The sequence below is a fragment of the Pinus tabuliformis genome, chromosome 2_1, assembly GCF_031772625.1.
Source record: "Pinus tabuliformis cultivar Carrire ecotype Pingquan chromosome 2_1, CPIR1, whole genome shotgun sequence".
Taxonomy (NCBI): domain Eukaryota; kingdom Viridiplantae; phylum Streptophyta; class Pinopsida; order Pinales; family Pinaceae; genus Pinus; species Pinus tabuliformis.
The window spans coordinates 11,516,140-11,539,571 of NC_142299.1; positions in this window are offsets into that span (position 1 = coordinate 11,516,140).

The window sequence follows — 23,432 nt, forward strand, 5'->3', positions numbered from 1 at the left end:
ACTATTCATCCATTAGTGAAAACCCGCCAAAGTTAACAGTTTTCCTATAAAAACCCGTTTACCCCTCTTTTCACTTTTTTCATGAATTATTGCCTTTAAGAGCTCAGAACGTCATTGCGACTCTTGAAAACTGCCAAAATAGATCACGAACCTCCACAATTGCTTCACAGAAGCTGTAGACAGTCCGAAACAATCATCCATCTGTACCAGAGCCGTACATACCCCTGTTGTGGGGAAAAGTATCCAACACGGAATGACCCTATCCCACTCTAAGGGTGATAGTTCCTTAGCAACAACCGAAGCAAAGCTATCTAAGATTACTTCTTTATGACATGCAAAAGAGGAAAGGAAGAGATCCACTTACCGATGTCTTGCGCAAATGGTCGATCCAATCTTCTCTCTTTGCCGCTTGCTCCCAGCTCCAAGTCTTCTCACGGGCCCAGCTACACAAGATCCTGCAAACAAGATGAGAAAAGGAAACTACAAGAAGCATGCATTCATAATTGATTCGAGGATTAGCATAAATCAAATACGCAAGTAAGACAATACACCATTGAAACACATGCGAATAGAAGAACCTCAAATGCTTTATTGATGGAAGAAAGTAAGGTTCAGGCGGTGATACAACCATAAGAGGTCCAATCCAGCATCACCTTCCCGACGGAAAGAAATCTCCTCTTCACCTCCCTCAAGCAATCACCCAATACTCTCAACTGTAAACCAACAGCAATTCTTTGCACAAAATTCCGGCCTCCAGATCCCATGGGATGAGATCCTTATATAGAGTTTTGGAGTGAAGATAAGTCAGCTTGATGTGTGACTGTTGTCCTCTTCAACCCCAGTTGTTCTTTAGTTCTTGAGTCCACTCGGAGATTCTACCTTCCACTTGGAGTTTTAGAACCTCTTTACTCATCATTAGGTGAATCTTCTGATCCAAGTGTCAATTTGGAAGCTTCCTGGGCACTAACACATTGAGGAAAGATTCCTCCACATGTCCAAACTTGCTCAGCGCAGGTAGCCTTTGATGAAGTTGACATTCAGCGTAGGTACACCATGGAGCAGTTGACATTCAGCGCAGATGCTCAGTGGAGCAGCTGCTTTGATCCCAAATTGACCTGTTTTTGAGTGTTTTTCAGTGGAGAACTGATCTGAAGTGCTGTGGTTTGCTGACCTTGTTCCTCTAGGGGTAGGAACAACATGTTTAGGGACTTTGGATCCCTCAGATTATTGACATTTCATGCTCTATGCTGTAAGGCACAAAAATTTCTATAACAGTTGCCCCCTAAAGTATGAGGTCGTTTATCGGGTGAAATGCTTTATTAGGAAGATCCGAAGTTCATTCAATCGTCGGGAGGTGACCTGTAACAAAATACAATACAATACATTATTTTTCATACTACTTTCATGATCTAGCTGATGCGGGCATTTCCCATGCTCAGCTTTATAAATACATTTTCTGTACATAAACAGATGATCGTCTGATAGTAGACTGATAATTCTCTGCTTAAATTATCATCCTTTTAGTAGGATGATCATCTGCTGCACATGTCAATGTCTTTTATCTCCTGAATATATATCGCAGCCCGGATGGATGAAACTAGATCCGGGGTCTTCAAACTTGTCCGATCTTCACTCTAAGTATAGGTCGATCCATGTGAGAATTTCTTGGAGTCGAACATGGAAAGACATCGCTTGATTACCAGTCAATAATGTAAACTGTTAACAAGCGCGAGAGGAATCACCGATAATGATGATGACCCTCAAGGTACTACAGCACAATTCACGTGGCATGAATATAGGATTTGGCGTCGAACACCACGCAAAGTCTCCCGGTCGAAGGTCATTAATGTATACCTGTCGCCGGAAGTGAGAAACTTGCCATTGAGGCATGCAAGCTTCAAAGTACTGAGGGGGTGTTCCTAGATCAACTTCTTGGATAATGAGCTGATGTCGACAAGAAGCGATCTGTCAAAGGAGGGCCTTAATGAATCCCACATCAGTGACACGGAACGGAGCTAGTAATTGTGATGATGGTGAAAACGATCTATGAAATATGATTCAGGGTGGCGGTCATGAAAGGATGAAAGATGATGTATGGCAGTGGATGGGACCCGGTTGACACTTTCTGAATGACATCTCTTGAACATATAACGACACTGATGTGATGGATCGGTAGCATTATCCCAAATGTGGATGGTATGGCAAGACCATGGTGAATGAAAACAACCCAACCCGATGTTTTTACAGAGGCAAAAGTGTCATGTTCAAGAGCGACTTGCTACCATTAAGCTTTGAGGTTCTCCCAATTTTTCCCCAGTCATTTCTGACCAGTACCTCTTTATTTTTGTCAAGCTTGAGGAGGATAACATATGCTTGTTCTATAACCTGCCCTTCGGGCAAGCCCATCGCTATGTTTTAACGAGCCTAGCGATAGGGAAACTCGTTCTCGTCTAAAGACAAGTTTGTCGCTATTCAATATTTTTAACGAGCCTAGCGACAAAGACAACTCGGTCCTTTTCATTTTTAGAGAGTCTAAAAAGGGTACATAAAGTTAACTCCAAAGGTCCTTTTTCGTCATCTAATCCCTTAAGTCCGAAAAAGTATAAAACAATACAGAAGGGATGAATGTTCGATAGCTTTATCGAGCCGAACTAGACAAGCGCTCGATCTTTTTGTGCAATAATCCCTCAGGTCCAAAAAAGATTAAAATCTAGAGGAGGGATAGCTCTTCCGGTCCTTTTAACAAGCTGGAAGGCCAAAACTCGGAAAACTTTTCATATTTTACGAGTCAGATGAAAAGAGCTCAAAGAAGACTCGTATTTTGAGGAACGAGTGATAAGCAGGGATAGCAGCAGATTCCAGGTATAGGTTGGAATTTTCCAATCACGGCAGTATTACAAGGATGGCTAGGTGAAATCACTCTTCGCAGTTGTTCCTCAAAATAGGTAAACAATCAAGTGGATGTGAATGATCGGCCAAATGACGAGTGGAGGTGACGGTGCAAACACGACCAAGGTTTTTATGGCTGATGAATTTACGGTCTCAAATGGTTATTTACCGGTTCATTTTTCTTGATGAGCTTGAACTCTGGGGGAAGCTTGCTCACATGTGCATTTATTTTTTAACGAGCATGAACTCTTGCTAAAACTACTCGATTTTGCGTTTATTTTTTAATGAGCATGAACTTTGCCAAAAACTGCTCGTTTTTGCGTTTATTTTTTAACGAGCATGAACTTTGCCAAAACTGCTCGTTTTTGCGTTTATTTTTTAACGAGTATGAACTTTGCCAAAACTGCTCGTTTTTGCGTTTATTTTTTAACGAGTATGAACTTTGCCAAAACTGCTCGTTTTATAAGATCAAATTCATATTTTACCATGACTAGTCTTTTCTTTTTCAGAGATAGTACTGTATCATCAATTGCTGCAACAAACTTTGTTAGAAACAGATATCATGAGGTAAAAATGCAAATATTTTACTTTGAACTACGTAAAAAGCAATTAAAAGATGTTTTTACCTCTTATTTTACTATTTCATTTGCATTTGGCTTGTTGGAGCTTTGGAGGTGCCTCTTCCTCTTGATTTTTCCCCAGCTGATTTCGGGAGATTCTGTGGACGATTCTCAGCGCCGTTTGGACCAGGTAGGAGCTAAACCTTAGCTCTCTCTTTTCATCATAGAAAATTTTAGGGGCGAATGTTCGCCCTTTGGCGAAATTAAGGGGTTTTAAATTTTTAGTGGGCGAATATTTTGTATCATAGTACATTTTTACAAATCACCTCAAATAGCCCACCTTATTTTAAGGGAGAGGGTAAAAAAGGTAAATTTAGCCCTTGAAATTAGGAGTTACAACCTTCCATTCGCCCATTTTCAAGAATAGGTTTTATTTAAGTGAATCTATTCGCCCATTTTCAATAATAGGTTTTATTTAAGTGAATCCTATGGGCCAAATACCATATTTATAAGAGAGGTATGGTAAATTAATAAAAATATAAATAAATGAAAGGTATGGTAAATAAATAAAACATTTTTTATATTTACTCCATAAGTCACCTTATATACATGCAAGGGTGTAAACAAATAAAAATATAAGTAAAGTGGAGGTATGGTAAATAAATAAAACGTCTTTTTATACTTACTCAAAAGGTATGGTAAATAAATAAAAATATAAATAAACTAGACATATGGGAAATAAATAAAACCTCTTTTTATATTTACTCCATAACCCTCGTTCTATTTATGAAGGCTCAAGAAAGAGGTTTTATTTAAGTGAATCCTATGGGCCAAATACCATATTTGTAAAAGAGGTATGGTAAATTAATAAAAATATAAATAAACTAGAGGTATGGTAAACAAATAAAACATTTTTTTTTATATTTACTCCATAAGTCACCTTATATTTACGAACACTCAAAAAATGTCTTATATTTAGGTGAAACCTATGGGCAAAATACTATGGGACAAATACCATGGACTAGATTGTTATTAATACCATGCAAAAAAACATTATTAACCCTAATATTAGTATTAATAAAAATAAAAATGGCACATGGTATTGACCCATGGTATTCACCAAAATGGAAAATGGTATTGACCCATGGTATTCACCAAAATGGAAAATGATATTGACACATGGTATTCACCTGGAATGTAGCCTATTTAAATGGGGGAATTAAAAATGGAAAATGGTATTGACCCATGGTATTCACCAAAATGGAAAATGGTATTGACGCATGGTATTCACCTGGAATGTAGCCTATTTAAATGGGGGAATTAAACCAGCATAGATCCATCTTTACTCTGGATCTACTAACCATGGAGAGGTATCAAATATCGTGATATGCAAACTAGAATAGAGTGAAAAAATATTTGATCCCTGTCAGGGCTTGGTGGATCAAGAGTAAAGATGGCTGTTGTAATTTAATGTATGTTAAACATTTTAGCTTGGTTAAAATAAAAAATAAAATAAAAATCAACTATTAATTTTATTAATTTTTATAAATTACTAATAGTAATTTTTAAGCTCCAGGTTTATGATAACCCATGGTATTGACCCATGGTAATACCAAGATCTTAAAAGATTTTATAATTGAGTAAAATATTCGCCATGCTTGGTGAGAGATTCGCCAAAAAATTATATATACATATTATATTATTGATAAAATCGCCTTCCAATTTTCCTATATACCATGGAGATTCGCCCATTTATTATACATATAAATTTAGGGGGGGTTCTTAAAATTTTCCCTGCTTTTCATGGTTTCATTTTCCAGTTTTGTGCCTGTTTTCTTGCCCCCATGAGCCCCTGGGGTTTCATTAGGGCGCTCTGCCATCAGCGCAGGTGCCTCATTCGAAACCTGCATTGGGGTTCAAGCTGTTTAAGGGCATTTTGTCCCTCAACGCAGGTGGGACCCTTCTCTACCTGCGTTGGGCGTAGAAAAGCTTCTTTGTTGCACAATTTTTCATGGAAATTTTGCCATTTTCTCACCAAGTCAGGGATCTTACTCCTCCTCTTCTTTGTTTTGCAGAGTTTATTGGAGCAGAATGACTCTTACATGGCGAGAACGAGAGCATGAAGAGGAGGACATGATTGCCCTCCATGATCCTGTCACGGTGAACGCGCTGCGGAACTGTGGCTTGCTAAAATTCTTCCGCATTTCTAGCATGAGGGCACAGATACTTTTACTGCAATACCTGCTTGATGCTTGGGATCCTGTTAACCAAGTGTTCCAGATTAGGGGCAAGTCCATCCCCTTGACCACAGTGGACATTTACTTCTTGACTAGGTTGTCAAGGCGGGGTGCCCCCATTTCTTTGTCCAGTTCGGCCCAAGGGAGTGATTCCGTGAGAGACTATGTCCGTCAGTATTGTAGGGAAGGATCCCAACCGAGCAGAGACGGCAAGGTTACTATCCGTGAGATCACTGACAGGTCTCTCAGGTCTATTCTGTACACTATTTGCAGGATGGCCGGTAGTGCATCCCCTCATGTTGCCAATAGGTCTTATGTGCAGCATGCCCTGGAGTGTCTTCAGCCGAAAGTTTTTAACTGGTGTGATGCAGTACTGGTTCAGATGAAAAACCAGTTGACCAAAGTAAAGGACGGGAAGCTGAAGAATTTTGGTTTTGGTTCAGTTCTGACTGCCTTCGCTTTGGAGAAGATACCCCTGATGCAACCTCAGTACATTGCACTCGACTTGCCTTCTCCCACTGAGCCACGCATGCAGAGGTGGGTTGACCACATGTCCAGACATGCAGGTCAATCTCAGATTACCTTTACTGACACCTTCTTTAGGTGGTTCGAGCGGCAGGATATGGCCTTTTCCGAGTATCCATATATTGGTATGGATTTCCGAGGTGATCCGGATTTGGTGCTACCGGATGGCGAGCAGTGGGGCGATCTTGGTAAAATCTTGACCTTATCACTGTTTACTGTTTCTTCATTTATAATGTCCTTGTGCTTTACTCTATCAAGACTCTAATCAAACTCATGTGTGCATGCAGATGTTGGTCCTGTCCGTCCAGCAGTTCGTCCGAGAGCTCCGGCCGCTGCCCCCGTGGGGGAGGCTCCTGGGAGAGCTATTCTCCGTGACCTTGACTTGGCCGAGACTCTTGTAGCTGTGCAGGAACAAGTCGAGGGTCTTACCCTTGGGATTTCGGATGTACGGATCGACGAGTTACCTCTACGATTGCAGCGACATACTGTTGGTGTTCCTAGACGATGGACTCGTCTTCTGCGCATGATTGCACAGGCCGTGGCATGTTATCATGAGCATCACTAGGCTAGGGTACCCCCCAGCCGTTTTTTGAGTTTTGGGGTTATATGACCGATTTTGTCTTGGTTACAGAACATTACATGTAAACCGTAAACAGTTATATATATTTTTTATTTTCGGGGTTTATTCCAGTTTTTATGTGATCCATGTATGAAACATCGACGATGCTTCTCTTTTTATCAATTTTGCAAATGTCTATCTAACACATAGTTTGCTAATGAGTCGGTTAATGTGTTTAAGTTTCTGGAAATGTGTTGATATTGGATAAAATCAAACTGTCTTTCCAAGATTTTAACTCTTAGGAACTTGCGATAAATAGCTGGATTTCGGACAGAGTAGGTACCATTGAGTTGTAGTACCACGAGCTATGAGTCTAACCTGACGACTAGCCAGCATATGCCATGGGTGATGGCATCAGAGAGGAGTTCTATCAACGCGCTATACTCAGCGATGTTATTCGTTGATTGACCAATACATACCCCCCTGAAACTCACTAACCCGCCGCTTGGGTCAAAAATGGCCCATGCTGCAGAGGATAGGTTCCTCGAACTACGACTCGCTCCGTCGGCATATCCAACCCACGGTTCCAATGGATTTGACATCTGCAATAAGTGTAAAAAAGGCGGATTACTTAAACCGAAACAAACGCTCTAGCGAAAACAAAAATGTAACAAAAGCATACAGGTTACTATTAGGCATAGTAACGCTTAAGGTACAACCCGTTGCGGGGTTGTGCCAGTGGAATCCCGTCATAATCTACCAACTCATAGGCTCCTTTTGCTAATACACTCTTAACAATATAAGGGCCCATCCATAAGGACTTAAATTTCCCAGCTCCCAATTTATCGGATTCTTGATCATAAAGTAAGACCAAATCACCTTCTGAGAAGACACGAGGTTTGACATTTTTGTCGAACTGTGCCTTGACTTGTTTCTTATGGGCTTCGTTAGCCAAAGCGGCATCACGACGGGTTTCATCCAACTAGATTAATTCCAAGAAACGAGCCTCTTCTTCCGAAGTTCCGGGGAGGAGATCAATTGCGAGTTTAAGGGACGAAATTTCACACTGGATTGGTAGGATCGCCTCCAGGCCATACACCAGTTGAAACGGTGTGAACCCAGTGGCATTCCTTACCAATGTTCGGTAGGCCCACAAAGCCGAGTACAGGATCAAATGCCATCTTCTTTTTTGAACCCCCACCATCCTTTGCAGCATGCACTTCAGGACTTTGTTGATTGCTTCAACTTGTCTGTTAGCTTGCGGATAGTACGGAGTAGAGCTGTCGTGAGACAATCCTAGTTTGGCAGTTAATTCAACCATCATGTGATTGCGAAAATGCGATCCATGATCTGTTACTATGGCCTGTGGCACGCCGAATCTGGCGACTACATGATTAAAAAAGAATAGGGTTGTTGTTTCACCAGTGTTATCCAATGTAGGCATCGCCTCGGCCCATTTGGTAGAATAGTCAACTGCGACTATAATATACCCATGCCGCCCGGTCGAGGTGGGGTTACATTGCATGAAATCGATGCCCCACTTGGCGAAAGGCCCCATAGCTATTATTGGCTGTAAAGGAGCGGGGGGTCTTCTGGTTTTGCTATCAAAAATCTGACATGCATGGCAACTTCTAACTGCGGTTATGCAATCTTTGAACATGGTTGGCCAGAAGTATCCTGCTCGTAAGATTCTTTGTGCTGTAGCATATCTAGATTGATGCCGCCCACAGGTGCCTGAATGACATTCATTCAGGGCTTTTTCGGCCTCTTCGTGGGTGAGACACCTTCTCAGAACCGTATCGACACCACGACGGTAAAGCGTATCACTGACGATCATGTAGTCTTTTGCTTGGTATCGAATGCGTTTTTGTTCTGAGTGGGAGGTGTCTGGCCGAAACTTTTGGGTTTTGAGATAAACTATTATATCTCCATACCACTCATCACTTGCTGATATCAGAAACAAAGTTTCGTCCACGATCGATTCTTTGGACGTTGCATCGTTGGATGATGATGGGAGATCGCATAATAATTCTGCGAAAACTAAAGCTTTCTTTGATTTGGATTTCACAAATTCCAGATCAAACTCTTGAAGGATAGCTATCCACTTTGAATATTTGCCCCCAAGCAACTGTCGCGACAGTATATAAGTCATGGGGTTGCAATTTGACAATACGGTGGTCTTCCTGAAGAGGACATAATGCCGAAATCTTTGTATCGCTTGAACAGCAGCAAGTGCTAGCTTTTCAACATGAGAATATTTACTTTCTGTATCATTTAAGTTTTTACTTAAATAATATATAGGGTGTTCAATTCCGTCGACTTCTTGAACTAAAACCATTGCAATGGTCGTATCTGCTGCAGCCAGATACAGGTTAAAGTGTCTTTGATAGTCCGGGGTGTACATTAATGATGCTTTTACTAGCTCTTCTTTCAGAGCATCAAAGGAAGCTTGCGCAACCTGGTCCCAGACGAAAGGTACATCCTTTTTCAAGAGACGGGTATAACCTTTAGCATGTTCTGCGTAATTTGGAATGAACCTCCTCAGAAATTTTGCTTTCCCTTGGAGTTTCTGAATCTGAAGCAAGTTCGAAGGTGGAGGCAAATTAATGATTGCCTGCACTTTGCAAGGGTCGAGATGAATCCCATCCTTGGAGACTATAAAGCCAAGTAAACGACCAGAACCGACGCAAAACACACATTTGTGCGGATTGAGTCTTATCTTGTAGTGTCGGCAATGTAGAAATACTGCTCTTAAATGGTGCAGATGATCAGTCTGCTTTTGCGAATGAGCCAAAAGATCGTCGAGATAAGGTTGAACGATGTTCTTGATGTCATGGAAAGCATAATTCATTGCTCTCTGAAACGTTGCTCCTGCGTTCTTTAAACCAAAGGGTAATTTTCGATAAGCGAACGTGCCCCACGGACAAATAAATGCAGTCTTTGACTGGTCCTATGGGCGGATATTAATTTGATTATACCCGGAAAATCCGTCCATAAAAGAAAAGATTTCACATCCGGCGCATTCATCAATTATCTGGTCGATGAAGGGTGTAGGGTAGTTGTCCTTTGGACAAGCTTGATTTACATCCCTATAATCGACGCACACTCGTATTGTTCCTTGTTTTTTCATAACCGGGACAATATTCGATACCCAATCGGTTAGAGGAACTGGGTAGACGAAACCAGCATGGAGAAGCTTCTCAACTTCTGCCTTAATGGCAGCGGCTTTCTTGGGGTGCACCTGCCGAAGCCGTTGTCTTACTGGTTTGACATCAGGATACATCTTAATTTCATGTTCAACGATACTCGAGTCAATGCCTGGCATTTCATCATACGACCAAGCAAAGACATCTCTAAATTCGCGGAAAAGAGCTTTATATATTTCCTGTTCTGAAGGGGAACAACCTTTGCCGACATAAATATTCTCTACAATGTCTGTTTTGGTCGAGATATTTATGGCTATAGTCTCTTCTATATTGGATAGGTTTCTCTCGGAATCCACCGTATTTACAATATTTGTTAGGAATTCAAATACTGAAGGGTGATATAGGTCGCCTTGAGTATCTTCCTGAGGAAGGGAACGATGGTGGTTATCATCCCATGGTGCCCCCTCAATCAACATTGACTGCAGGATTCCTTCGTCACTTGCATGCACTCGTGACCAAGGATCCAAAGGGGTACCACATTCTCCTGACCTGTCTACCCAAACGCTTGACGAGCGTTGATTTGGGCTCGCCTCCCATGCCTGAAACATTGATTGCTACAATATTTCGATTGGGCTCGGGTGCAATACCATTGCACGATCCATGATGACTTTGTCTTCTGCGACTTTCATGGAAGATATCATGTTGCAGGTTGCTACCAATGGTACATTTCCTATGTACATAGGATTCGGTAGCGAGAAAGTCCCCATCATCGTGGGGTCCTTCAACAGGCCTACTCCGATATCTTGGATTGAATGGTCGTTCTCATGGATCATGGGAATGCTTCCCGTAACTTGTGAACCATTAAGGAGGAAGTTCTGTTGGTCGACGACCGTAATCCCTCCTTCAAACGGGAATGTGATCTTCCTAAAATAAGTCGACACGACAGCTGCCATGGCATAAATCCATGGTCTTCCCAGTAGGATGTTGTAATCCAGATTTCCATCTATGACTTCAACATCAATCTCTACTGTTTTTCCACCTAGTTCAACCTTCAAGTTACTTAGAATACCGTAAGGGGTATATGTCCTACCGTCGAATGCTTTTAGTGTTGTCGACGATCTTGACAAGGTTGGCGACCCTAATGTTTTCCAGCAACTCATCGACATAATACATGTAGATGCCCCCTCATCAATAATTGTTCGATGAACAGTTTTGTTGAGGGCTTTCACTTGAATAAGGAAAGCTAGTTGAGCTGGTAACTGAGGGTCATATCCTTTGTGATCAAAGGACACAAGATTGGAATCCTTAGGATCAACCCCCCCTATTGCCGATAACAACGCTTGCCTTTGGGATGGACAATTTTGTAGTACCTCTAGAGTCGACATAGCGGATGGCGATTGGGCCAAATCTTCTACTATGTTATAATGTTGCGCCGCTCTGGCGCGAGGATTAAAGGTTGACTTGTGTACTACACCCTTAGGCGGTTTTATTGTTAACTCTGGCATTATGGGTGGGACAACTTCTGTCGAAGTCGTTGTCGAACTACTAGGTTGATCTTTACCTTTTTCGTTTGACAGTTGCGGATTCCCGTAATCTTTGTTCCTTGTCGAAATCAAAGCATCATTCTGCTGCTTGGAGATCGATAACATTAGCACTTGCGACGGGGAAGCATTTCCACTATCAACCATATTTTGACCTGGATTGGGAAATGGATCAGTCAACACAGCTGGGTTCTTTGGACTTTTGAAGAATCTCTTGAGCTCAGCTTTGTATGGACAATCTGTTGTCTTGTGATCTTCGTCACATATCATACAAGGCCATTTCTTTTTCCCTTTCTCAGGAGGGTTTGAAGAAGTTTTTTCAGGTGACTGATCGCCCTGTTGCTTCTTCTTCCCTTTGTTTTGCTTCTTCTTTCTTCCTGGTTGATTGGTTTCTTTGCCTTTATCTGCTGATATGGCATTTACTTCCGAAGCAAGAATCTCTTCATGGGCATTTTGATATGAAGTCTTACGGGCTTTCTGGGATGAAGCCTTTTTCGATTTCGCGCTTGCAGTGCCAATCACGCCATCTCCGGCATGAGAGTCAATATTCGATTTAGGAGGTGGAGGAATTGAAAATTCAGGTCTAGGGGCGTCAGGTATTTTGTCGTAGAGCGTGCCAGACTGAGTATATACTAAGTCTAAATATTGAGCACGAGCGATGACTTGCTCCTCTGTTACGACTCCCCCCTTGGCCACATCTTCCGTTATAGCCGGAAGTAATGACTTTATAAACCATTCAGCTAATAGCTGGTCAAGAACGTATGTTTTCACCATCCTACGACGACGACGCCACTCATGTATATGATCTGATATGTGAGTAGCTGTCGTCTGTTTGAAGTTGGTTAGTATCTCGGTTCCTGTTTCATACCTGATTGGTAATTGAAAATGGGTTAAGAAAGTCGTGGCTAAGGAGCTGAAATTGTCGAAAGAGGCTCTTGGCAATTCTATATACCATTTGGCCGCCGGACCTGTCAATGTCCTCTGGAAGAGGCGAAGTCTTATCGAATCATCGTTTAGAGTGTTCGACGAACACCATAGATGAAAAGTCATGACGTGATTCGACGGGTCTTCACCTGGATTTCCATTGAATTTAGGAATGTCGGAGGGAAGTTTGTGAGGAATCGCTGGCCACCAAGGGGCATAAGCAATTGGATCGTTCGTCAACCGATGTAAATCGGGTAACTCTAGAGTTGCCACGAATGGCAGCTGTTGACTCAGATTAGGCGAAGCGTACCCAGGATACGATGGGATCGCCTGAGCAGTTGGTCTTTGCATACCGGCATAATGTAATTGATGCTGGTATGATTGATATGGTTGGTGGACTACCCCACTGTAAAGTGGTTGGTTTAGACCATTTTGTATGTACGGTTGTCCACTGTTCGCAAAAATCTGCTGCTCGGTACCTTGGTACACTTGCTGGAATTGCGGTTGTTGATACTGCACCAACCATGGTTGTGACGCCATGGGTTGTTGTGCTATACTAACCACTGGACCAAGATGAGGGGTAATGGTACCCGTTTGTGCTTGTGCCGCCCCGCCAGCTGGCGATTGTGGTTGAGTCGCAGGGTCAAAGGGCTGTTGCATTACAACCTGAGGAAACTAAGGTTGACATACAACAGGCATCGTTTGAACTTGCGACACGGTTACAATCGCTGGTGTCGTCGGGATGTTCGTCACAGGCATTTGTCGTTGCATAGAATATACAACTCTTGGTTGCTGGGGTAGCATCGGTATCCAACCACTTGTAGTTATTCCAGTATAACCTGAATATGGTTGTGAACTCCCGTATGGGTAACCTCCCGGAGGGGGTAACGAAAAGGCATATTGCCCCCCATACGGTGGTGGTTCGGAACCGAAAGGGTTTACCACACCTTGAGGACTAGATTGCCCAAACTGATTTTCGAAAGGATCAATTTGTTGAGTTCCAACATAGGAGTTACCGGGTATTATCCCGGGAGAACAAACAGGAACAGACCATACGGTCGTCATGGCCCCTGAAGGGGTTCTCTCTAGCTGTTGAGAGCTGGGGACAGATGGTATGCCGGCGAACATTGTCGGAGTGACTGCAGGGGGTTCTGCCGTCGCTGTGTCATTTGGCACAGTCCTAGATGTTGACGGTTGTTCAAACATTTTGAGTCTATCTATTAGATTGCCTAGTGATTCTCCAGGAACCTCTCTGGGTGATAGGCTAGCTTCTGATGCAGTAGGAAATAGAGTGATCCCTGCTCCAAAATGTGTTGGAGTAGTTGCTTGCGGATCTTCTACAACTTCCTCTATTGTGATCAGACCAGGTGGAAGAGGAATACCGTCAGGTCCGTAAAATATTTCTGGTGCCGAAGAAGGGGTTGTTTCAACAGCGACAGTCGTTTGAGGAGAAAGACTCTCTGAACCGATCACCGATGGAACTGATTCAGTAACACAAGTATTTTCTCTCAGACTAGGATCAGTGTTACCGTCCTTCTGGGGCTGTTGAACTTCTTCAATAGGGGCAGGGTTTCCAGAAATGTTTGGAGTAACCGGAACCTCAGATGTTGTTGGAACACTTGTTCTAACTGTGACAGGAGATTTGGAACCAGTTGAACGAGTCCTCTTTGCCCTGGTTGTTTTCGATTCCGGAGACAAAGATGGTCGACTCGTAAGCCTCCGTGAATGATGGGTCATCGATTGACTTTCTTCCACGATTGTGGATTACTTGATCAACCAACAATACACAGGGTAAAATGTATTTTCGAATTGAATTAATTTTAGACGCTTTCAAGACACAACTTGCTTTTTCACTTTTTAAGAGTCGAGAAAAAGCTAAAGATGACTCTAGTCTCCTTCGATGTATTAATGAGCCTGAAGTGACAAATGCTCGAGTGGACTTTTTCAGTTATAGAGTTTGAAAAAGGCCAAAAGAAACTACTCTGGAGTTCTAGGCAGAGGGTGTGCCAAACCTTTCGCGAAACCACAGAATACGTTTTACGGTACGAGTGGTCGATCTTCGTGAATGTTGTGTTCACTGCATCGCGATCAGTAGGGCGGCCGACACGGCTTCCTATGGATAAAGGCTTTGTTCCTATAGGGGTCTCCCAATATACGCGACGGTACGCGGGAGCACAAGTCCGTATTAGTGCTATCGTCCCTCAGGAGGAATCACCCACCTTCGTAGAGATCGACAGTCACTATGTTTAACGACGCCGGAACACGTCTCTACCTAGACCTCTACTGTGTTTCGTTATGTTTCAAAGCGTTGTTATGTAAATTCAGTTCGTTTTAGGTTGATCTTGCTTAGCAGTTTGCCTTTATGGATCACCACGTGATGTATGATACAACTCCTAAATGCAGTCTAAGAATGATAAGCAAGCTTTTTCAATTCTTTCAACTTATGAAAATCTTAACTACTGAGGGAAAAGAAAGACATCATCTTTTCAAACAGATCATAGAGCACACACTGATGCACTTTTCCTAAATCGACATGCAAACTGTCAAAATGCACATGCACAATGCAAGTATTTCTTTTCTTCTTCCTTAATGTTGATGTATTACAAAAAGAAAGCTGTTGTATAATTTCGAATTCAATTTCAAGCGAAAGCAAACAAGTTTTTGTCCAATAATCAAAAGAACACCTTAAGATTCACTCGTTTCAACACAAGAAATACTGAAATTCGAACCATATAACGAAAGCAAATGCTCAAGCAGCTGTGAACAGCAATAAACTAACTCTTAGAATCAAAACGACACTTTATCACAGGTCTAGATTCAAAAGGCCACAGCAAGACTAGTTCACTTTCGCTATGGGAAACTGTGAATGACAGTAAGAAATACAATAAGAACAATCACGGTTTCTTCACACAACTGAGGCGGAATGATGGCAAAGAAAGATAGTTTCAGATGGGTATACAGGTTGACAACAGGCTGCAAAAACAATACTGAAAACTGGGCAACAGAAAGCAGGGAACCCCAGTTGCACAATGCAAAACTGGTTCAGCGCAGGTAGGACACTGTCAGTTTGACATTCAGCGCAGGTAGCCCCTTCGGGACCTGCGTTGCAGCGTAGGTAGCCTTCACTGCAGCTGCAATGAAGAGAAAACTCTCGTCTCTCTTTGGTTCCGGGTCACAGATTGCTCAAAAATCAACTGTTTTTGGCCAAATCAGAGGCTATCAATCAAGTATACTCTAGAGGATGATTAAAGGAAGATGAACACTATCACAAAGAGCTAATAAGAGTCCTTGTGGATCAGCTCTTCAAATCATAAACATGCCCAGAACTGAGCTAGAGTAGCTGCCCTCTACTTTGCCTTCGAAGGATTCGAACGCAGTTCGATTCGGTACTCCCTTTGTTTAGGAAATGAATGGCAAGAAACACAAGCTACCAACAAGACTCGATCCCCAGCGGAGTCGCTAGTCTGTTGTGGGGAAAAGTATCCAACACGGAATGACCCTATCCCACTCTAAGGGTGATAGTTCCTTAGCAACAGCTGAAGCAAAGCTATCTAAGATTACTTCTTTATGACATGCAAAAGAGGAAAGGAAGAGATCCACTTACCGATGTCTTGCGCAAATGGTCGATCCAATCTTCTCTCTTTGCCGCTTGCTCCCAGCTCCAAGTCTTCTCACAGGCCCAGCTACACAAGATCCTGCAAACAAGACGAGAAAAGGAAACTACAAGAAGCATGCATTCATAATTGATTCAAGGATTAGCATAAATCAAATACGCAAGTAAGACAATACACCATTGAAACACATGCGAATAGAAGAACCTCAAATGCTTTATTGATGGAAGAAAGTAAGGTTCAGGCGGTGATACAACCATAAGAGGTCCAATCCAGCATCACCTTCCCGACGGAAAGAAATCTCCTCTTCACCTCCCTCAAGCAATCACCCAATACTCTCAACTGTAAACCAACAGCAATTCTTTGCACAAAATTCCGGCCTCCAGATCCCATGGGATGAGATCCTTATATAGAGTTTTGGAGTGAAGATAAGTCAGCTTGATGTGTGACTGTTGTCCTCTTCAACCCCAGTTGTTCTTTAGTTCTTGAGTCCACTCGGAGATTCTACCTTCCACTTGGAGTTTTAGAACCTCTTTACTCATCATTAGGCGAATCTTCTGATCCAAGTGTCAATTTGGAAGCTTCCTGGGCACTAACACATTGAGGAAAGATTCCTCCACATGTCCAAACTCGCTCAGCGCAGGTAGCCTTTGATGAAGTTGACATTCAGCGCAGGTACACCATGGAGCAGTTGACATTCAGCGCAGATGCTCAGTGGAGCAGCTGCTTTGATCCCAAATTGACCTGTTTTTGAGTGTTTTTCAGTGGAGAACTGATCTGAAGTGCTGTGGTTTGCTGACCTTGTTCCTCTAGGGGTAGGAACAACATGTTTAGGGACTTTGGATCCCTCAGATTATTGACATTTCATGCTCTATGCTGTAAGGCACAAAAATGTCTATAACAACCCCTGCAAACCTCCGTCAACTATGAGTTACAACCAAATTTGCCCAATTCCAGGTATTTAACCACAGAGAACCCACTCAGTTGTCCAATTCCAATATATTGCCCTCATTACACTTTAAATTAAGTGGAAAATAATTAGATTTATTTTGGTTTTTACACTTTAGACCAAAATCATCTGCAAGAACATCGTTGCCCTGAAAACTTAAACTTACCCCTCGTACTCAAATCCACAAGAACTGAGTATGGCTACCCCAATTGCTATGGATGTGAGACCCATATCTACAACCCATTTAGACCTGGACCATCTTCCCCTAGCTGATAAATATTTCCAGATAAAGGATACCACTATCATAGAGCTCCTGCTCAAAGTACATTGCCAAAGTAGGGACAAGTTCCTCAACCATGCTGACGAAATTGGCCTTTGGGAGTCAAATTTGCCCAAGTACCAGTTCCCCCAAGTCCACATTTTTCCTGAAATTGTGCATATGTGCTATGCTTGCTATGTCCCCAGTCACAGAACCATCATGTCTCATGACCAAAAGGTCCTTTTCACCATCACTGATGAGTCCATCAATGAGATGCTATAGCTCCAAGCAGGGCCAAACCTAACTCCCCTCTCAATTGGAAACCTGTTGGACTTATATCCGAAACTCAGCTCTGCAAAAGTGGCCCAATTGCTCCAAATCTTCATCAGAGAAGAAAAGCACATCCCTAAAGACCCCCCTCCATATGTAGCTACTATGTTTTCCCCATGGGGCCGAAACATTGTAGCCATGATATCTTGTGTTTTCGGTTACTCCACAAGTGAGTACATTGATGAAATTATCCTAGCTTTCATGTCCATCTACACCCTAGAACAACCTCCTGCAACCATTTATGACTTTGCCAGTTTCATAGCTAACATAATACATGAGTGGTGCACAAGAATGGGAAATGAAAGGGTTTCCAAATACTCGTTAGTTTTATACCATATGTTCTTATATTATCAATCAGAGAAATTTCCATTCACCCTCCAAAAACTGGACACCAAGGGTCAACCTAGGTCAGTCATTTTTTGGACCCCATTGGTCCACGAGTATTGGTTTCCATACTCTTATTCATACTTCATTGATTTATTTGTGCATCCAGTTATGACAATGCTGACTGGAAACCCTCGTCCAAGAATCAGTCCAGAAATAAAGAGAGTCCTTCAACTATCAAAGCAGACCAAAGTGGGTGACTGGTACCTTTACCAGAACCACACAGAAATCAGGATATATGGTTGCATGCTTACACCATATAAGTTGCCAAGATACCTCACCATGAGGTTGTTTGCATTAGAATACTATAGGCAAATCATCAATGCAGATGAGGTAAACTTTGTCAATGCCAAGAAGAAGGCCAATTTCAAAATAAAAGACCAACTAGGCCACTTCATATGCAACTCTAGAGAGGCTGGCAAAGAGGCAGATTTGATATTACAGAATATGAAGTTCTACAGAAGTTTTGTCTGGAGCTATGATCCTTTGGAATTCATCACAAAGAAGAGACAAAAGGTCAACCTAGGACCTTTCATCCACCATCCCATACCTGAAATAGAAGCATATGCAAACCAAACTGAATGGGTGGAAGGTACCCTAGTAGACTAGGACAACACCAGAATATATGTAGAGAAAGCTCTAATTGATTTAGAAAAGCAACTTGATGACAACTCAATTCTGCAGGTACCAGAGGAACTAGAGACTGCTATCAATAGTCCTCCAATCATGCAGACTCCTCCGAATGAGGAGAAGATCCCGAAAAGAAACAGAGAAGGGGCTTCCACTTCAGGAATGGCCACCTCTAATTTACAGCAGGAATCAAACAAGAGGCAAAAGCTAAATCCAGCCTCTGGGCAAGAATACATTGAAGGATCATCTGAGGTCACAAATACAGAAGCAGAAAGAAGCAAGCCTACCACTCCATCTGGAGGCATACAAGAACCTTCCACTTCACAAACTTAGATGTTGGAAAGGCAGCTCAATGCTGAAGTATCTTCCTTTAGAATGCCTGCTGACAAGGACAAAGTAATCAATGAAAGATTTATAGAAATCAAGGCTAGGAACGAGAGGCTTAAGGCCCAAACATATGCACAGTACCTGAAGCTCACCCCTACCAATCAAACAAGGTTAATGTCAGCCTTTGACATTAAAGAGGGGAAGCTGCAGATGACATTTATCAAGCATACAACCCATCAACCAAAGACAACATCAAATTTTAAGAAACTGGATTTTGAAGTATTAGCAAGGGATATCCATCCCATAGACCAGATTGAACTACACAAACAAGCTAGAGAGATGATATACTCCACCCTGACAGGTAAAGCCATGGCTGCCCATCAGCTATAGAACTCTCTGAACAACATTTCAACACAATTTCAGTTAGAGAAGGCCTCCTCACAGGCCAAGGATATGAGGATCAAATCCTTAGAGGACTTAGTGATTGAATTGGGACATGATCCCAAGGATATAAAAGCTATAGAACAACTGATTAAGAAGAAAAATGATGATATTGTTGCACTTAAGAGGAAATTGAAAATACCCCAGTTGCATCATCCTCAAACTCTAGAAGTCTAAGAGAATCAAACCAGACATGAGGAGTTGACGGACTTGGTCTCGAAGGTGAATGATCAACTTAAGGAGACAGAAAAGGTTTTGGATGGTTTAATTCAATCGAAGAAAAGCTACTTGGCCACAACTTCCAAAGATGTCATCCCAACAATATCTACAACAGTTCCTTCTACATTGGCAGCATCACAGGCACCCACTGCTCCACCTACCACAACATTTCCAGTAACAGCAGAATCTACCACAACAACATGTACACATGAAGAGAAAGAAGCAGAACTAGTCAAATCCATGGAAGAGATGTCCATCCAGGCTATAGAGATGAAGAGACTAAAGGAAAAGGTGGCAAGTTTGGAAACTGATTGCAAACTTTCCCAATTCCAGCAAAAAGAAGAAACATAAAAGGCACTGAGAATGGGTGAGAGAATCAAAATCCTAGAGAAGGATTTAACACTAAAGAAACCACTTGGACAAACCAAGGAAATGTTGTGGGCCAATATCATTGACTCTATCAATGATATTTGGCCATCAATTCAAGTAATTTTTGAACAAACAGAGTTGGTAAAGATAACTACAGAAGCTATCCAGAAATTAAAAGAGGAATTGGGAGATAAGTCTGAGGATGCAAATAGACTCATCAACTTCCTTGACAACAAAATTAGACATGAGATTCATGAGCTAAACATCAAAGATAGGACTGAGACCGTTTTGGAGATAAGGAATGTCCTTTCCAAGAGGAACCTTATGCTTAATTTAGCATAAAAATTCCACAATATGCAAGTAGCCATTGATAGGTTCATGGCTACATTCTAGATTTTAAGAGAAAAAGGTCTGCCCAATCCTATGGTTATCAATGACCAACTCATGACACAGTTGTATTATAGTGATAGACTCAAAAAATTTGCCAAGGAACAAGCCATCTCTTCATCCATAAAGGCCTTGCGAATAGGAAAAGTGTTATTTGATACATTTGAAAACTTGTTTTTTCTAGAACATGAGGTCAAATATTTATTCCTCACCAAGCCCAATTTTTCCAAGTATACTGAAGCTGCTGAGATCTATATAAGAATGATGAAGATAAAATTACCAGAAGCAAAATGGTGGGAGAATGTAACTGATTTACTATGATAAATTTACAGCAGATAGTTACTGTGCAGTGAAAATAAAGGTGGCTAGGTGAAATGGGTAAAAACAGTACAACAGGGTCAAAGAGTATCAGGATTAAAGAATATCAATGGAAAGATGAAAGTAAAGAAGACTCCAGCGTGAACACTCCACAACTACAAGGTGACATAAAGGGCTACACTTCAACCATAAAGGTTAGCACAACCATAATAAAAGGGACAACATGAAGATTAGCTGTCTCTATCTTCTTGCAAGAAGATATTTGTATTTCCTAAATTTAATCTCAAAATAGTTTGAGATATTTTGAGATATTTTGTAATAATTTTTTGTATAAATAATTCACAATTTGAAGTATGTAGGGTGGATTCCAAGCATTTCTATAGAGTTATTGTTCTTCTGACTAAAATTCTATTGTGTCAATTATTGGATCAGCTAGCTGGATCAAGGAATAAAGATCAGATATTTCACTGGATTCTTGTGCAAAGCGAAGTTCAAATAAGTATTTTTTTAAGTTCAGTGTTATTTTTCTTTGAGGTTTCCATAATCTTATTTGTATCTCTAAAAATCTGAATGCTATAACATGGAATGATATTTTAGAAATTGTTTAACTGCACTCTATCTTGACTGTTATGCATATTGAATGTTTTCTTCACAAATCTAAGTTAAGGAATTCTTGATTGCTCCTTAGTTTAGGTTATTCCTTGTGATTTATAGCAAAGGATTCTTAATTTCCCTTTGCTCATTATTATCCCCTGTTCTTCATTTTAGCCATGGTTTGAGGATTCTTAAGTTCTCTCTCACCCTGGTTAGCATCATTTCACCCATTTGGCCTACAAATTTGTTCTTTACTTTGCTAGCATGCCCTGTGAACATTCCCTTTAATGAATTGATCCAGTTCTGCTATCCATTTGTTGACTCCATAGCCCAATGGCTTAAAGACCCTGCTCTATCCATCTGTTCCAAGAATTCCACCACCAAACCATAAAATCAAAACCAAAACCCCCATGAACATTAAGAACTAGCCTAAAATACCAGTAAAACAAAGCTAAATTACATAGAGAGAGCCCTCTCTAGACTTAGGTTGGCTAGAGCCTAAGCCTAAAATATTGGTTTGTGGTTACCTCAGTTTCTTCCTTCTTCTGATAACTTCTAAGGAAAATTCTGAGTGATAACATAGTGGCGACTCCACTGGGGAATCAAATCCTCAGTCCTAATAAAAACTTTAAGAAATTATTAAAATTAAATTTTGAGCTCTTAAAGTAATTTATTAGAAGTTATTTTAAAAAATCTCGCATAAAATAATTAGAAAATTTTTGAAATTCTAGCTTCAAGGAGAACTCATTATACTAGGGCTAACCCAGATCCAAACCTTGCCCCAGTAGTTGATAATCCTAACTTGATTTCAAGGAAATCCAAAAAAGAAGAAAGTTCAGTTAGTTACATACCTTTAGTTAAAGCCAATTCATGTCCTAATGAGTGGTTATTTTTAGAAGATCTTCCTTTTGATGAGAAATTTGATTTGTCATTATTTAAATCAAAGTTTGAAAGTGAAATTTACGATACTGTCCTAGATCCTAAGTTTATTGCAGACCTTGAAGTCCAAAAAGCCAACAAATCCATTGATGAGTACATTTTGAATTCACCACAATCATCTCTTAGTATAGCCAATATCCCTGAGCTTTCTGAACAATCACACACTACTCTCACTTCACCATTATTCCCTTCAACTTCTGAAGTCCATTCCCCACCACCATTCATACCCTCACTCCCTTATCAACCTAGCACTACTCATCCGCCAGTTACTAGTCCTAGTTCATCCTCCACTATTATATCGTCTTCCAGTACCTCAACTCCACATATTAGCTCCTTCCAGCTAATAGCCATGGCAAATAGGTTTAATCCTCTTGTTATACCTACCCCACTTGGTGCCATGGCAGTAGACTACCAGACTAAAGTCGTACAATTTGATGGCATATGACACTACACTACACAACACCATGTCAATAAGATGACAAGCTGCTTCGAATTACATGAAATTGATATAGGTGATGTTAAAATGAGACTATTTTCTTAGACTTTAGCTGGTGATGTTAGAAAATGGTTTATAGGATTACCCCCTAAAAGTATTAACAGTCTATATGTGTTTTATCAACAATTTTTAAATATATGGGAGAAGAAAAAGAACCCCTTACAGATCCTTTGAGAGTATGAAAATATTAGAAGGAGATCAATGAAACTGTACAAGATTATTGCACTAGATTTAACAATATATACAATGTGATTCCAGTTAACCTTTGACCCCCATCTGATTTAGCATTAATAAAGTTTCCTGATGGTTTTAACACAGACATGGCATACCAGCTCAAGGAATGAAATCCCCCAACCTTAGAGGAAATGCAAAGTGTAGCAATTAGTGTAGAAGCTAATTTATTAGCTAAAAGAGCTATTGTTAGGAATGAATGAAGAGGAACAACAAAAGATGAACCTTCACCCTCTGACCTCAAAATAGATAGCTTAGCGAAAGGCATAGAAAAATTAATGGATAGAATAGAGAATATGGAGAGGAAACCTTAATGGGATAACCAACAAGCCCCTCCGGTTAGAAACCCAAACTTCAGAAAAAACCAAAACCAAAACACTAGTAAGAATGGACATGATCAGAATATTAGGCCTCCTTTTCAAGAGAATTATGAAGAAACATCCCATCCTGATGATCCAGAACAAGATACCCAGATTAATCTGATGGGATTAGATGATGAGGATATTGTTTTCCTAACACAAGATGAGCAGGAAATGCATATGCTGCAGCAATTGCAAATCCAGTCTA